The sequence below is a fragment of the Nycticebus coucang genome, chromosome 5, assembly GCF_027406575.1.
Source record: "Nycticebus coucang isolate mNycCou1 chromosome 5, mNycCou1.pri, whole genome shotgun sequence".
Classification (NCBI taxonomy): Eukaryota; Metazoa; Chordata; class Mammalia; order Primates; family Lorisidae; genus Nycticebus; species Nycticebus coucang.
In genome coordinates, this window is record NC_069784.1 from 40,601,581 (window position 1) to 40,610,375 (window position 8,795).

General features: G+C 37.2%; 1 non-coding gene across 1 annotated transcript; it reads right to left on the minus strand.

The window, feature by feature from the left end:
- Positions 1-4,893: 4,893 nt before the first annotated feature.
- On the minus strand, positions 4,894-5,000 carry LOC128586882 (U6 spliceosomal RNA). The gene has a single exon (XR_008380340.1). It is a non-coding gene; the product is annotated as a U6 spliceosomal RNA (small nuclear RNA).
- Positions 5,001-8,795: the final 3,795 nt, after the last annotated feature.

The window sequence follows — 8,795 nt, forward strand, 5'->3', positions numbered from 1 at the left end:
ATCATTGTCCTCCTCTTTTCCCTCCTTTGCCCCTAGCTTCCACCCCTCCAAACCAAATTATACCAACTTCTTTAATTACAAAACAAAGTTCCCATGAATATTGATAAATGAGCCAGGTGAGGCTCCTGCGTATAATCCTAGCACTCTGGGAGGCTGAGGTCAGAGGATTGCTTGAGCTTAGGAGTTTAAGATCAGCCTGAGCAAGAGCAAGATCCTGTCTCTAGTAAAAATAGAAAAATTAACCAGGTGTCTTGGTGCACACCTGTGGCCCTAGCTACTCAGGAGGCTGAAGCAGGAGGATTGCTTGAGCCCAGGAATTTGAGGTTGCAGTGAGCTGTGATAACACCACTGCACTCTACCTGGGGTGACAGAGCGAGACTCTGTCTCATTAAAAAGAGGAATATTGATAAATGTAAAAGATCTTGTAGCACAGTTGAGTTGAGTCTTTATTTAGACCAGCCAAAAATGTCCTGAAAAATCCAAATACCTAAATTGCATAGATAACCAACCATTCTATGCAACCAGTTACACTTTAATTTACCTGATAGCTGTAATATGTGGCAGAAGGAAGGAGTCTGGAAAACCAGTTTAATAATTAAAGTGAATATTTTAGTTTTCTACCAGATTTGCAAATATGTTTTTACTATTTGTATATTTGCAAACTGTGGTATATTTTTAGCAAAATATCCCTGCTTCTTCAACACTGTCTCATTTAGAAAAAAACATATTGGGTACCTATTATATGCCAAATACTGTTCTAGTTGATTGGGATATACCAAAGAACAAGATAGACAAAAATGCCTGCCTTTGGAACATCCTTATTGTGGGATAAGATACAATCAGTATAAATCAAACAGCACATTAATTAAATGTGCTTAGGAGAAAAAAACAAGAAGGCAGATCGGGACTGTTGAGGGAGGAGCTGGTAAGGGGATCAAGGAAATCCACTCTGAGAAGGTGTCCTTTGACCCATGATGGTGATGAGAGGGCAAGCCATGCAGATATCTAAAGAAAGAATTCCAGCTACAGGGAAGAGCAAATAAAAAGACAAAGAGCAGGTGCATGGAATAGTCAAGGAATAGCAAGAGGCCAGTGTGGCCAAGGAACAGAGTGAGAGGGGGAAAGAGCATAAAGGAACAGGCCAAAGGAAAGAGCATAACAGGGGGCCAGAACTTGTGGAAGGACTTGGGCATTTACTCTGAGTGAGATGAGAAGTCACTGGAGGATTTTAAGTAGAGGAGTGACCTCATCTGACTCTTGTTTGAACAGGCTAATGCTAACTGTTAATAGGGAGATAGAGTGGAAAGGGCAAGTGTGAAAGCAGAGAGTCTAATTAGGATAGAATTGAAACAATTGAGGTGAGAGATGATAGAGGCTGTACCAGGGCAGGAGCAGAGGAAGTGAGAAGGCACATGTTACATGCTTTCAAAATTCAGAACGTTGATTTTATGATAGCATATTGGAACATTTGGATTCCCTGGCAATACAAAATTTTGAGTTTTTAATGAAAAAAAGTTAATATGAGGAAAATGCAAAAATGGCCCCTGTTATATGATAAGCATTTGATTAGTGCTAATTGTTACTAATTTTCTATGCTTTCTACTATGACTATTTCTAAGAAAGATTTGCTATATCCAATAATGTGACCTGTGTATCCATATACATAATTGGTTAAAATGAAAATAAATATCAGAAATTATGTATAGGAGGAGAGGATAGTAATTGGACAAGAAGTTAGATTATTACTGTAATGAAGCACTATTTGATTTCTGTGTTTCTTTTTTTTTTTATTAAATCATAGCTGTGTACATTAATGCAATCATGGGGCACCATACACTGGTTTTATAGATCGTTTGACATATTTTCATCGCACTAGTCAACATAGCCTTCCTGGCATTTTCTTAGTTATTATGTTAAGACATTTATAGTCTACATTTAGTAAGTTTCACATGTACCCTTGTAAGATGCACCATAGGTGTAATCCCACTAATCACTGTCCCTCTGCCCATCCTTCCCTCTCCCTCCCCTCCCTCGCCCCCTTCCCCATATTCTTAGGTTATAACTGGGTTATAGCTTTCATATGAAAGCCATAAATTAGTTTCATAGTAGGGCTGAGTACATTGGGTACTTTTTCTTCCATTCTTGAGATACTTTACTAAGAAGAACATGTTCCAGCTCCATCCATGTAAACATGAAAGAGGTAAAGTCTCCATCTTTCTTTAAGGCTGCATAATATTCCAAGGTGTACATATTCCACCATTTTTTAATCCATTCGTGGATCGATGGGCACTTGAGCTTTTTCCATGACTTAGCAATTATGAATTGGGCTGCAATAAACATTCTGGTACAAATATCTTTGTTATAATGTGATTTTTGGTCTTCTAGATATATACCTAGTAGAGGAATTATAGGATTGAATGGCAGGTCTATTTTTAGAACTCTAAGTGTTCTCCAAACACCTTTCCAAAAGGAATATATTAATTTGCATTCCCAACAGCAGTGTAGTAGTGTTCCCTTTTCTCCACATCTGCGCCAACATCTCTGGTCTTGGGGTTTTGTGATATGGGCTAATCTTACTGGAGTTAGATGATATCTCACAGTAGTTTTGATTTGCATTTCTCTGATGATTAAGAATGATGAGCATTTCTTCATATGTCTGTAGGCCGTGCGCCTGTCTTCTTCAGAGAATTTTCTCTTCAAGTCCCTTGCCCAGCCTGCGATGGGATCACTTGTTCTTTTTGTGCTTATGCGCTTGAGTTCTCTGTGGATTCTGGTTATTAAACCTTTGTCGGAGAAATAACCTGCAAATATCTTCTCCCATTCTGAGCGCTGTCTGCTTGCTTTACTTACTGTGTTCTTAGCTGTGCAGAAGCTTGAGATGTCCCATTAAGTTGTTAACTTCCTCTCTTTCCGTTCTCTTGAGGAAGACTTGCAGTGCTATAAATTTCCCTCTTAGGATGGCCTTTGTTGTATCCCAGAGGGTCTGATAATTTGTGTTTTCATTGTTGTTTTGTTCCAAAAATTTGGCAATTTCCTTCTTAATCTCATCTATGACCCAGCTATCATTCGGCATAAGGTTATTTAACTTCCATGTTTTTGTATGAGTATGAAGATTCCTGTTGTTACTGAGTTCAACTTTTATTCCATGGTGGTCCGAGAAGATGCAAGGAATAATTTCTATTCCTTTAAATTTACTGAGGTTAGACTTGCGACCTAAAATGTGATTGATTTTGGAGTATGTTCCGTGGGCTGATGAGAAGTATGTGTATTCAGTTTTGTTGGGATGAAATGTTCTGTAGATGTCTGTTAAATCCAAATGTTGGATGGTTAGGTTTAAATCTAAAATTTCTTTGCTCAGCTTCTTATTGGAGGATCTATCCAACACTGCCAAAGAGTGTTAAAATCTCCGACTATTATGGAGCTGGAGGAAATCAAGTTGCTCATGTCTGTTAGAGTTTCTCTGATAAATTGAGGCACATTCTGGTTGGGTGCATAAATATTAATAATTGAAATCTCATCATATTGAGTATTACCCTTAAGAAATATGAAGTGATCATCTTATCCTTCCTTACTTTTGTTGGTTTAAAGCCTATTGTATCTGCAAATAGAATTGCAACACCTGCTTTTTTCTGATTACCATTTGCCTGAAATATGGACGACCATCCTTTCACCCTGAGTCTTTTAAGGTAAGATGAGATTCTTTTATGCAGCAAAATATGACCTGAGTTTTTGTATCCAGTCAGCCAACCGGTGCCTCTTTAGAGGACAGTTTAAGCCATTCACATTAATGGAGAATATTGATAAGTCTGGTAAAATTTTGGGTATCAAGTTTTTCAAAAGTCCAGTGGACATTTTTAATCCTTTCATCACTGTGGAAGTTGGAGTTTGATCAAAAGTTTCTGAGTGAGTTTACTTTTGTGGTAGAGGATTGTGCTGGTCATTATGGAGGATAGGTGTGAGAATATCCTGAAGAGCTGGTTTGGTTATGGCAAATTTCTTCAACATGTGAATGTCATTGAAGTATTTATTTTCTCCATCATAAATGAAACTTGGTTTAGCTGGATACAGGATCCGGGGTTGAAAGTTATTTTGTTTTAGGAGATAAAAAGTTGATGACCACCCTCTTCTGGCTTGAAAGTTTTCATCAGAGAAATCTGCAGTCATTCTAATAGTCTTCCCTTTGTAGGTTATGGTTTTCTACATCTGGCTGCTTTCAGAATTTTCTCCTTCATATTAACTTTAGTGAAGTTAATTATGATGTGCCTGGGGGATGTCTTATTCGGGTTGAGTCGTGCTGGGGTTCTGAAACTGTCTGCTATCTAAATTTCAGAATCTCTTAGCATGTCTGGAAAATTTTCTTTCATAATTTTTTGGAGAAGAGCCTGATTTCTGTGTTTCTTAACAGCCAAGGTAATAAATGAAATCCTGTAACTTATCAGGTTCTATATGATACAAGGAAATACCAATTTTCAGGAGATCCAGACTTGTTCCTGTCAGTAAATTCCCATCAATTCTTTTTTAATTATTATTTTTATTTTTTTATTAAATCATAAACACATAGATCACGTATACATTAATGCATTTATGGGGTACAATGTGCTGATTTCATATAGAATTAGGAACACTTACATCACACTGCTTAATATATAACCTCATCTCGTTTACTAAGTTATTGTGTTAAGACATTTATACTCAATACTAATAGATCCAACATGTACCCTTGCATTATGCACCATAGGTGTGATCCCACCATTCACCCTCCCTTGATCTGATCCCCCTGCCTTCCATCCTCTCTCCTCCCTCCTTTAATTTGGGCCATAGTTGTGATCTATTTTTCATATGAAAGTGTGAGTGATTGTAAACTGGTTTCATAACAGTACTGAGTACATGGGAAAAAATATAGAATGCTTCAGGAATTTGTGTGTCATCCTTACGTAGGGGCCATGCTAATCTTCTCTGTATCGTTCCAATTTTAGTATATGTGCTGCTGAAGTAAGCACATCAATTCTTAATTTAAAGAACTCTGATTATTAGTTTATAATGCCTACAACTGCAATTCAGCAGGCAACACAGAGATATTCTTTGTTGAGCTATTTCTTTTACTGATTCACAATAGAATTATTAAATAATAACTTTGTAAAGCTATTAGGGAGACAGCATAGTGTGAAAAAATCATTAGATAAATTCTTACAAAAACTGAGTTTGAGTAACAGTTGTAGTTATGTGAGCTTATGCACACTTGGCCTTTTAAACCTTAGTTTCACCATCCAAAAAAGGGAGCTATACTAAGACTTTCTCTGTCTACCTGGCAAAATTATTGTGAGAAGCAAATGTAAAGACACATTTAAAAACTCAGTTAGGGTGGAGGGAGGGTGATAGGTGGGGCCACACCTACGGTGCATCTTAGAATGGGTACAGGCGAAACTTACTAAAGGCAGAATACAAATGTCTACATGCAATAACTAAGAAAATGCCATGAAGGCTACTTTGAACAGTTTGATGAGAATATTTCAGATTGTATATGAAACCAGCACATTGTACCCCTTGATTGCACTAATGTACACAGCTATGATTTAGCAATAAAAAATAATAATAAAGAAAGAAAGAAAGAAAAAAAATAAAAACTCAGTAAAAGTTGTCAAGCATAATATGTAGTTTTTATACATGTAGATTAATTTAACATTATAAAATTGTTGGCAGTCAACATGAAAGAAAATTTATACCTTCACTCATTCAATCAAGAAATATTTATTGAATGATCCTCTGTCAATTTTATAGGTGCTGCATGTAGAAAAATAAAGTTCAGGCCCACCCTAATGAAACTTCTACTCTAGTAGGGGAAGATAAATACATAAAAAACACATATACTAAAATTAAGTGATAATAAAGAATATAAAAAAAAAACTAAAGAAGAGAAAGTTGATAAGAGAGAGAATCTAGAGAAACAAGAAGTTCACATGCTCCCTAACTGCCTTCATCAAATATTACTGTCCATCTGCACTTTGAATAGAGTCTACTTTATGTATTTATTCATTATTCCAATAAACATTTATGGAGCTACTCTCACATGCTGGGGTCTGGGCAGCCAGTAGATACCTGCCAATTAATTATCAAATTGATCCACTTACATCTGCTGACTTGCCATCTTGTACTCAAGCAGCACACCTGGTAGGATATTAATCTAGTCAGGATGAAAAATGCAGCCAAACAATGGCCCTCAGCCTTGCCCAAATTGACAAACCCAACCATTTCTTCCTCTGCCTCCTTATGCCCATGTATGAATCTGCAATGACTGCAATAATAAAGTACCACATATTGGGTGGCTTAAACAACAGAAGTTTCTGATGGGTAAAGTTCATTGTTAAGGTGCCAGCAGGGTTGATTTCTCCTGAGGCCTCTCCGTGGCTTGCAGATGTCCTCATGTGGTCTTTCCTCCACGTGTGGCAGTTCTGCTATCTCTGTGTCTACATGTTTCCTCTTCTTTATAAGGACACTAGACATTAAACCAAGGCCCATTTTAATGGCTTCATTTTAACTTAAATATCTCTTTAAAAGCCTTATCTGCAAATATAGTTACATTTTGAGAATTTGGGGGTCAGGGATTCAACATATGGATTGGGGGAGGCACAATTCAGCCCCTAACACCCAACTTTCTTACTTTATTCAGGCTGTTCTGCTATCATCCTATAAGTATCCCTACTATTTTTGTAGTTTGGAAGTCTCCTCCCTTCTTTTTATCAAATTCCCATGCATGCTTCAAGGCCCCACTAGAATGCCATTTCCTCTAAGCAGCTTTGCCTAATCAGCATGGCAGATGTCTCTATTCAATAGGCAAAGGGATCTCTTGGTCTTTCAATAGCATTTATAGCATGAATCAAAGTCCCTTAAAATTTAAAGGTGAAGGTATATAGTTTATTTATATTGTTAGATTATAAACTTCTGGGAGATAAGAATTAAATCTTAAATGTCTTTATCGTCTCCTTTTTATGATGTGCCATTTTCCTAGTATGGGCTGGCATAATATATATACATTAAATATGTGTTATCTTATAAACATGAAAGTAGCACCTTATTGATATGGAGACTTTCACTGGGCAACTAAGGCAAGTATGCACATAAGGTGGCCGTTGTTAAGTACACTTGTTCCAAAATGTATGTTTCTTGAGGGAGTTCTTTTTTTTTTTTTTTTTTTGTTGGAGATTCATTGACGGTACAATAAGCCAGTTACACTGATTGCAATTGTTAGGTAAAGTCCCTCTTGCAATCATGTCTTGCCCCCATAAAGTGTGACACACACTAAGGCCCCACCCTCCTCCCTCCATCCCTCTTTCTGCTTCCCCCCCCCATAAACTTAATTGTCATTAATTGTCCTCATATCAAGATTGAGTACATAGGATTCATGCTTCTCCATTTTTGTGATGCTTTACTAAGAATAATGTCTTCCACTTCCATCCAGGTTAATACGAAGGATGTAAAGTCTCCATTTTTTTTAATAGCTGAATAGTATTCCATGGTATACATATACCACAGCTTGTTAATCCATTCCTGGGTTGGTGGGCATTTAGGCTGTTTCCACATTTTGGCAATGGTTAATTGAGCTGCCATAAACAGTCTAGTACAAGTGCCCTTATGATAAAAGGATTTTTTTCCTTCTGGGTAGATGCCCAGTAATGGGATTGCAGGATCGAATGGGAGGTCTAGGTTGAGTGCTTTGAGGTTTCTCCATACTTCCTTCCAGAAAGGTTGTACTAGTTTGCAGTCCCACCAGCAGTGTAAAAGTGTTCCCTTCTCTCCACATCCACGCCAGCATCTGCAGTTTTGAGATTTTGTGATGTGGGCCATTCTCACTGGGGTTAGATGATATCTCAGGGTTGTTTTGATTTGCATTTCTCTAATATATAGAGATGATGAACATTTTTTCATATGTTTGTTAGCCATTCATCTGTCATCTTTAGAGAAAGTTCTATTCATGTCTCTTGCCCATTGATATAAGGGATTGTTGGCTTTTTTCATGTGGATTAATTTGAGTTCTCTATAGATCCTGGTTATCAAGCTTTTGTCTGATTGAAAATATGCAAATATCCTTTCCCATTGTGTGGGTTGTCTCTTTGCTTTGGTTATTGTGTCCTTAGCTGTACAGAAGCTTTTCAGTTTAATGAAGTCCCATTTGTTTATTTTTGTTGTTGTTGCAATTGCCATGGCAGTCTTCTTCATGAAGTCTTCCCCCAGGCCAATATCTTCCAGTGTTTTTCCTATGCTTTCTTTGAGGATTTTTATTGTTTCATGCCTTAAATTTAAGTCCTTTATCCATCTTGAATCAATTTTTGTGAGTGGGGAAAGGTGTGGGTCCAGTTTCAGTCTTTTACATGTAGACATCCAGTTCTCCCAACACCATTTATTGAATAGGGAGTCTTTCCCCCAAGGTAAGTTCTTGTTTGGTTTATCAAAGATTAGGTGGTTGTAAGATGTTAGTTTCATTTCTTGGTGTTCAATTCAATTCCAAGTGTCTATGTCTCTGTTTTTGTGCCAGTACCATGCTGTCTTGACCACTATGGCTTTGTAGTACAGACTAAAATCTGGTATGCTGACGCCCCCAACTTTATTTTTGTTACTAAGAACTGCCTTAGCTATACGGGGTTTTTTCCGGTTCCATACAAAACGCAGAATCATTTTTTCCAAATCTTGAAAGTACGATGTAGGTACTTTGATAGGAATGGCATTGAATAGGTAGATAGCTTTGGGAAGTATAGATATTTTAACAATGTTGATTCTTCCCATCCATGAGCATGGTATGT